General features: G+C 41.9%; 1 pseudogene; it reads left to right on the top strand.

The window, feature by feature from the left end:
- Positions 1-431: 431 nt before the first annotated feature.
- On the top strand, positions 432-7510 carry LOC141924041 (poly(A) polymerase gamma-like; annotated as a pseudogene).
- Positions 7511-8231: the final 721 nt, after the last annotated feature.

The raw sequence follows: 8231 nt of genomic DNA, 5'->3' as shown, positions 1-8231 counted from the left end.
ATATCCACAAATGTTTTTCTAAAAAGTAGTTGTGACTCCTAATTAGGTCAAGTTATCTAAAAAGCATAAGCAGGACAATTTTCTTCTCATTTATATTAATGCTCGGTAAAAGAACAGACATTGATTTGGAATGGTGGGGTGTTTTCCACTAAGGTAGGGTGTTTTGTTTGGTTTTTTTTTTTTTTGCTTTTGTGAAGTCTTCAGTTTTTTTTTTTTCTCCCACAGTACTTCTAGGCTGCAGAACCAGCCTCAAAGGCACTATAGAATTACTTCTCTTGGCTCCTCCTAAGGATATAGATTGCATCCATACTCAGAAGCTACTTGAAACGATGAAGCCATTTGGGTTGTTGGAAGATGAGGAAGAACTGAATCACAGGTATAACAACACTGTCAAATTTGTTAACATCTTGGGTTTTTAGGGCAAACTTAACATGAGTTTTCTTTACAGGCTGGTTGTTATTGGTAAACTGAATAACTTGGGCAAAGAATGGATTTCAGAACTTGGTGAGAGCAAGGTAAGGATTTTTTATACGTTCTTATCAAAACAGCTGAAGCCTTTTTACTTCTTTTAAAGGCCATACTACTAGGATTTATGCTAAAGTTCAACTTTTAACTTTTCTTAAGTATTAAGTAAAGCTATAGTAACTGCCATTGACATAAGGTATAAAAGATACTTTAGATCAAGATCTTGAAGTCTTTGGGGCACTGAATAAATTTGTGAAGTGGCTCTATCAGTTGACTTGTAGCAGTTAACAAAGCTGAAACAACATATTGTGGTGTGAGATAGATGGTCAATGGGCACTAATCTTGCCCCAAACAGCCTACAGCACCCAATCTAGTTTGAAATTATTACACTAGAATTGTCTTTTGTATATCTCTTCTATATTCACAAGAAGTGAGTGATCAAGATGAGACTGAAACCTGTGCATACCACCCTAACCCATTTGCCGTTAGTGGGTATTATGACCAACATTAGAAGGGTCCTGCCTCCAGCCAGGCAGAGGACAGGGACAATAGTGTTTAATGTCCCGTGTGGATTCGATGGCCTGGCACATCTGACCCCCAGAAGTATAAGGCTTTAGTGGACACTGGTGCTCAATGCACCCTAATGCCGTCAAATTTTAAAGGGGCAGAACCTATTTGTATTTCAGGAGTGACGGGGGGGGGGGGGTGGTGTCTCAACAGTTGACTGTATTGGAGACCGAGGTGAGCCTAAGTGGAAAAGAGTGGGAAAAACACCCCATTGTGACTGGCCCAGACATTCCATGTATTCGTGGTATAGATTATCTCAGGAGAGGATATTTTAGGGACCCAAAAGGGTATCAGTGGGCTTTTGGTATAGCTGCCTTGGAAACAGAAGAAATTAAACAGCTGTCTGTGTTACCTGGTCTCTCAGAGGATCCTTCTGCTGTGGGACTGCTGAGGGTTGAAGAACAACGGGTGCCAATTGCCACTATAACAGTGCACCAACGGCAATATCGCACCAGTCGAGACTCTGTAATCCCTATTCATAAACTGATTCGTCAACTAGAGAGCCAAGGAGTCATCAGCAAGACGCGCTCCCCCTTTAACAGCCCCATATGGCCAGTGCAAAAGTCTAATGGAGAGTGGAGATTGACAGTAGACTATCATGGCCTGAATGAAGTCATGCCACCATTGAGTGCTGCCATGCCAGACATGCTAGAAGTTCAGTATGAACTAGAGTAGAAGGCAGCCAAGTGGTACACCATGATTGATATTGCCAACACATTTTTCTCCATCCCTCTGGCATCAGAGTGCAGGCCACAGTTTGATTTTACCTAGAAGGGTGTCCAATACACCTGGAATCGACTGCCCCAGGGGTGGAAACACAGCCCCACCATTTGCCATGGACTGATCCAGACTGCACTGGAACAGGGTGAAGCCCTGCAACACTTACAGATGAGATCATTATATGGGGTAATACAGCAGAAGAAGTTTTTGAGAAAGGGGAGAAAATGATCCAAATCCTTCTGAGAGCCGGTTTTGCCATAAAGCGTGGTAAGGTCAAGGGACCTGCACAAGAGATTCAGTTTTTAGGAGTAAAATGGCAAGATAGATGTCATGAGGTTGCAATGGAAGTGATTAATAAAATAACAGCTATGTCCCCATCGACTAATAGAAAGGAGACACAAGCTTTCTTAGGTGTTGTGGGTTTCTGGAGACTGCACTTTCCAAATTACAGTCAGACTGTAAGCCCTCTCTATCAAATGACCCAGAAAAAGAATGATTTTAGATGGGGCCCAGAGCAACGACAAGATTTGAACAAATTAAGCAGGAAATAGTCCATGCAGTAGCCCCCTTGGGCCAGTTCGGACAGGACAAGATTTCAAAAGCGTGATCTACACTGCAGCTGGGAAGAATGGCCCTACCTGGTGTGTCTGGCAGAGGGCACCAGGGGAGGCTCGGGGTTGGCCCCTGGGGTTTTGGAGTCGGGAATACAGAGGATCAGAGGACCACTGTACTCCAGCCAAAAAGGAGATATTGGAGCATGTGAAGGGGTCCAAACTGCTTCAGAAGTGATTGGGACTGAAGCACAGCTCCTCCTGGCACCCCAACTGCCAGCACTAGGCTGGATGTTCAAAGGGAGTGTCCCCTCTGCACACCACGCAGCCAATGCCACATAGAGTAAATGGGTTGTATTAATCACACAACAGGCTTGAATAGGGAGCCACAGCCATCCAGGAATATTGGAAGTGATTACAAATTGGCCAGAAGGCAAATATTTTGGAATGGTGCCAGAGGAAGAGGTGACGCATACTGAAGAGGCCCCACGATATAATAAACTACTGGATAATGAGAAGTGATATGCCCTGTTTACCGATGGGTCCTGTTGCATTGTGGGGAAACATCGAAGGTGGAAAGCAGCTGTGTGGAGCCCCACGTGATGGGTCACTGAAGCTGTTAAAGGAGAAGGTGAATTGAGTCAGTTTGCAGAGGTGAAAGCCATCCAGCTGGCCTTGAATACCACTGAGCGAGAAAAGTGGCCAGTGCTCTGTCTCTATACTGACTCATGGATGGTGGCAAATGCCCTGTGGGGATGGTTACAGCAGTGGAAATGGAGCAACTGACAGCGCAGAGGCAAACCCATCTGGGCTGCTGAATTATGGCAAGATATTGCTGCTCGGGTAGAGAATCTGGTTGTGAAAGTACGCCATGTAGATGCTCATGTACCCAAGAGCCAGGCCACTGAAGAACATCGGAACAACCAACAGTGGATCAAGCTGCTAAGATTAAGGTGGCTCAAGTAGATCTGGACTGGCAACATAAGGGTGAACAATTTATGGCTCGCTGGGCCCGTGACTCCTCAGGCCATCAGGGAAGAGATGCAACATATAGATGGGCTCATGATTGAGGGGTGAACTTAACTATGGGTGCTATTGCACAAGTAATCCATGAATGTGAGATGTGTGCTACAACCAAGCAAGCCAAACAGTTAAAACCCATTTGGTATGGAGGACGATGGTTAAAATATAAGTATGGGGAGGCCTGGCAGATTGATTATATCACGCTCTCACGAACTCGGCATGGCAAACACTATGTGCTTACAATGGCAGAAGCAGCCACCCGTTGGTTGGAAACCTACGCCATGCCCCATGCCACTGCCCGGAACACCATTTTAGGCCTTGAGAAGAAAGTCTTATGGCAGCATGGCATGCCAGAAAAGATTGAGTCAGATAATGGGACACATTTCCAAAACAACCTCATAGACACTTGGGCCAAAGAACATGGCATTGAGTGGATATACCACATTCCCTACCATGCACCAGCCTCTGGGAAAATTGAGTGATACAATGGGTTGCTAAAAACTAAACTGAGAGCAATGGGTGGTGGAACTTTCAAACACTGGGACGTGCATTTAGCAAAAGTCACCTGGTTAGTCAATAACAGAGGATCTGCCAAGCAAGCTGGCCCTGCTCAATCAAACCTCCTACATACTGTGGATGGAGATAAAGCCCCCATAGTGCGCATTAAAAATATACTGGGGAAGACTGACTGGGTTACTCCTTCATTGGGGAAAGGTAAACCCATGCGTGAGATTACTTTTGCCCAAGGACCTGGGTGCACTTGGTGGGTAATGCAGAAGGACAGAGAAGTCCAAAGTGTGCCTCAAGGGGATTTGATTTTAGGTGAAAATAGCCAATGAATTGAACTGTCAAATAACCCTGTTATTGCATTTGGTGCCTCGCAACATCCTCCTGCCACATCCAAAGCCTCCTGCTCCACTGACTGAGCCAACTCCACCTCATTCCTCCAGCCTTAAAGACTGTCATGACAGATGGAACCCAAAGTTATGGACTAAATGAACTCAGTAGACATTTTGGAAGGATGGCCCATAAACTAAGGCAATGATATCTGTGAGACCTGGGAAAAAGGGGTGGTGATTCCTTAGAATGCATTTACATGCCCTTTTTTTTCCTCTTAAGATTGATCTGGTGTTTGTAAGACCACCTCTGCAAACTGTTTCTGATAATCTTGATCTCGGAGATGACTTGCATCTGAGAAGCCTGGATATGAGATGTATACTGAGCTTAAACGGTAAGCATATTTACATATCTTTAAAAATTGGTGTAGAATACACATTACACAACTCAAATTTCTGTACAAGATGCATAAACTGATCTCCTGTATACTTGAGATCTGAGGAGGTGGTGAGTGGGCTTAAATTTAGATGTTTCAAGGAGTTGTGTGTTTAGAAAGTTTCATGTTTCTTTGATCAGTGTGTGCACTGTTCCAGTTTGCCACAGAAACTGCTTCAGCTAAATAGGTAGAGCACTTGCTAGAGAAGAATGTGTGGTAGTTAATAAAAAAAAAAAAGATATTTAAACTACCCGAAGCCTAACTTGCTTGCTGTTTAACAGTGACTGATTTAATTGTTCCTGGCTGTCGAAAGAACCTTGGCTTTTGGAATCCTTTAGAAAGGCCTTATTAAAAATTGTTGGCTGTAGTCTATAAACTATGACAAAGCTGTTGAGGGCACCGGTGATACTGAACGTTATGCGTGATCTATAATTTTTAATGTAATACAAAACGAGTAAGCCAAACTTATTTTCATAGACTTGAATGATAAATTGTAAGCTATTGATCCAGCATAGCATAAAACTGACTTGTATCTCTTACTAGGAACTTCTGTACTTCACATTTTTTCTTAGAGGCTGCATAGTTATGGATTAAATACTATACCTAGTGCCAGATGAAGAGAACTTCCAGTTCATGCTCCATGTAATTAAACTGTGGGCAAAACATGAGTAAGGTGATCATGATATTTAAACTTTTCAGAGGCACGTCATGCTGATAAATAAGACCATTAGAAGTACTTCAGCTTTGGATAGCCATTTAAATGACAGTTTTTCAAGCAAAAAGCCGTTTTTTAGATTAGATTCAAGATCTGTCCATGGAGTAGTTTTGGTGTGTTTTTTAATGGGGGTAGAGTGGGGAGAAGAGGGGAGTGCCTACAAGACAAGGTGCTGTATTACTTATCAGGAACCTGACTACAGATGATAAAAAAGCCAAGTTACGTATAAAAGCTTGATACATAAGGAGTAAGAAAGTACAGTTTGTGCATGTGGCTAGAGCAAGTGCTGAAAGAATGGCAAAATTTTTTTCTTAAGGGAGGTTGGAGTGAAGCAGTAGCTGTAGCAGTGTAGGCAAATTTCAGAGTAGCAGTAATTTGGGAAGTGGTGTTGATACAATAACTGAAGGATGTATGGTTCTTCTCTTGATAAAACTGCATTCCTTTCCCGCTGAAATTGCACAGCTAGGCCAAATGCTTATAGATAAAGAAACTTGTTCTGAGACACTATCCTTGAATAGAATAAAATAAAGGGGTAGTACTAGCGCACACTGGTTCTGTAGATAACAAGGTATGTAAACTTAATAAGGAGTAGGATTGAGCGTGTGCAGAAGCCAAGTTCAACTAACAGACACAGTGAGGAAGACTATCGACAACCACCAAAGACCACTGAAGAATATGAGGATACATGCATCCAGGGCATTTGCATATGTTAATGAATCCCAAGAAAATGTATGAATATGTTAATCATTTCTTGGAAAAGAGATGAATATGTATACTTTAACTGTATATATTTAGTGCTGTTAGATACCCTGGTGCACACATTAAGTGGAGCTATACCCTGTGTGTCTGGTGCCGCAATAAAGAATGCATACTTTCTAAAACTCTAAATTGAGTCTTAGAGAGTTATTTCAGACCAGCTGTTACAGTAACAGTGTGGTAATGATTCTTCTTCTCATCACTTTTAAGGACAAACAATTTTTGCCTCACTGCATTGCAATAACAACTGACTTTAAGGTTGAAGTATACTGACTATTCTATAGATATTGGGTATTGAAACACTACAGACTAACTACATGTATCCATTCTAGGACATGCCATTTCCTCCAATGTGCTGGGAGTTCTTGATGGGGTTTCCTGCGCAATGCTAGTGGCAAGGATATGTCAACTTTATCCAAATGCTTCGGCTTCTGCTCTTGTGAACAAGTTCTTGGTTTTTTCCAAAATGGTAAGAGCTACTGTTTATTTTAATTTGCAAAAAGAACAGTTCTAGAGGTAGTCCTTTATATAAGATTTACGTTGACAACATTCAATCCTACCCTGAATTACATGGCAGAGCTTTAAATGGATAGTTATATAGGGAATGGCCAAATCCTGTATTGCTGAAACACCCTGAAGAGAGCAATCTTAATTTAGCAGTATAGGACCCTAGAGTGTGTAAACGTTGAATTCAGAAGCCTTTAAACTTTATTCTAACCTAAACTGATGCTAAGCACAATTGTTTTAACATCATAGGTGAACCCATCAGACCGATACAATGTAATGTTGATCCTCACCCCAGCCTATCCACAGCACAACTCTACATACAACGTATCTACATCAATGCGAGTGGTAGTGGTAGAGGAGTTCAAACATGGTAAAGTTTGTTCCATGCTTATTAACTGACTAAAAAGTATAATTCTTGCTGAATGAAACCACATTATCTGAACTGGTATCTAAGCACATTTCACAAGTGAAACCTGTCAGCATAGCACTTTTTGCCATCAAAATACTTGATCAGCAACAGTTCAGACTTTCAAACAAGAAGACATCAGAGCAATTAAAAAGTGAAGAGTGAAAACATATCTTCAAAGAAATGCCTGAGGAGGCAGTTACTTTGGAGGAAGGAGAGATTGGAAGAGGTCTCCAGGCCCATCAAAAACTCACTGAACTCCATAGTAAGGAATAACGGGTTGACTGGTTGCTTTCTCCTTTATTTCCATGGGAAGGCAGTTGCAGAACCCAAATCTTCTAAGCTTTGAAGAGTTTTCTTCCAGTTTGCAGCTTACATTTACTCACGGCCAGGTAGTATACATTTTTTTTTTTTTGTGTCCACACCCTTCCAAGCTTAGTAACTGTTCTCTCTCTTCTGCATTTACAGGAGTCACCCCACTCTTCTCCTACTTGCTTTTATATCCTAAGCAAATCAAGCACCCCTGATGTCATCACGCATGTCCATCTCCCATGTCCCAGCAATCCCCGCAGCTCTCCTCACCAGTTCTTCTAGGAGGAGGTCATCTTTCTGGTATGTGAAGGACCAGCAGGGCCGACATGTCAGACAAACTCTGCTCTGTTCAATGGCATTAACTCTCCTCTACAGTTCGTGAAAATATTTTGCCTGACATGCTGCAGTGTAGCTTTCCTTATGCCCACATCAGACTATTGGCTCCCAGATACTCTCTTTTGCTTTCCTTTAGCTCCTCCCCTCCTCAGTTTTGGCCAGCCAAAGAACATCCAATTTATGGCTCTAAAATTCTTCCTACTCTTCTAAATATCTTGTTGGGGGTCTTAGCCTTCTGCCCTTCAAATAAGTAGCTTATTGTAACAGGAGAAGCATAGCACTATTTTTCCCCAAGTAAACAAATACTTAAACTGTTTATTTAAGTATAAAAAATAAAAGGAAGGGAAAAAATACACCTAAGTGGAAAATGCTAATTTTAAAGTTTAATTTGGTGCTTAAACAACTTGAATACTTACGTAGCAGCAGAGGGCTGACACTTAGATGTCTGATCAGGATAAAACAAAAATCCCTCTACTTAGGTTTCAAATTACAAAATAACTTCATCTAAGGGAAGACAAAATGTATATATACAAAGATTGCCATATGTTTATAGTGTCTTCTCACCACAACATTTGTCTTATGGCACTAAGAACTTACTGG

Source organism: Strix aluco, chromosome 5 (assembly GCF_031877795.1).
Source record: "Strix aluco isolate bStrAlu1 chromosome 5, bStrAlu1.hap1, whole genome shotgun sequence".
Taxonomy (NCBI): Eukaryota; Metazoa; Chordata; class Aves; order Strigiformes; family Strigidae; genus Strix; species Strix aluco.
The sequence above is the reverse complement of the archived record's forward strand: the minus strand, read 5'-3'. Positions and strand labels throughout refer to the sequence as shown.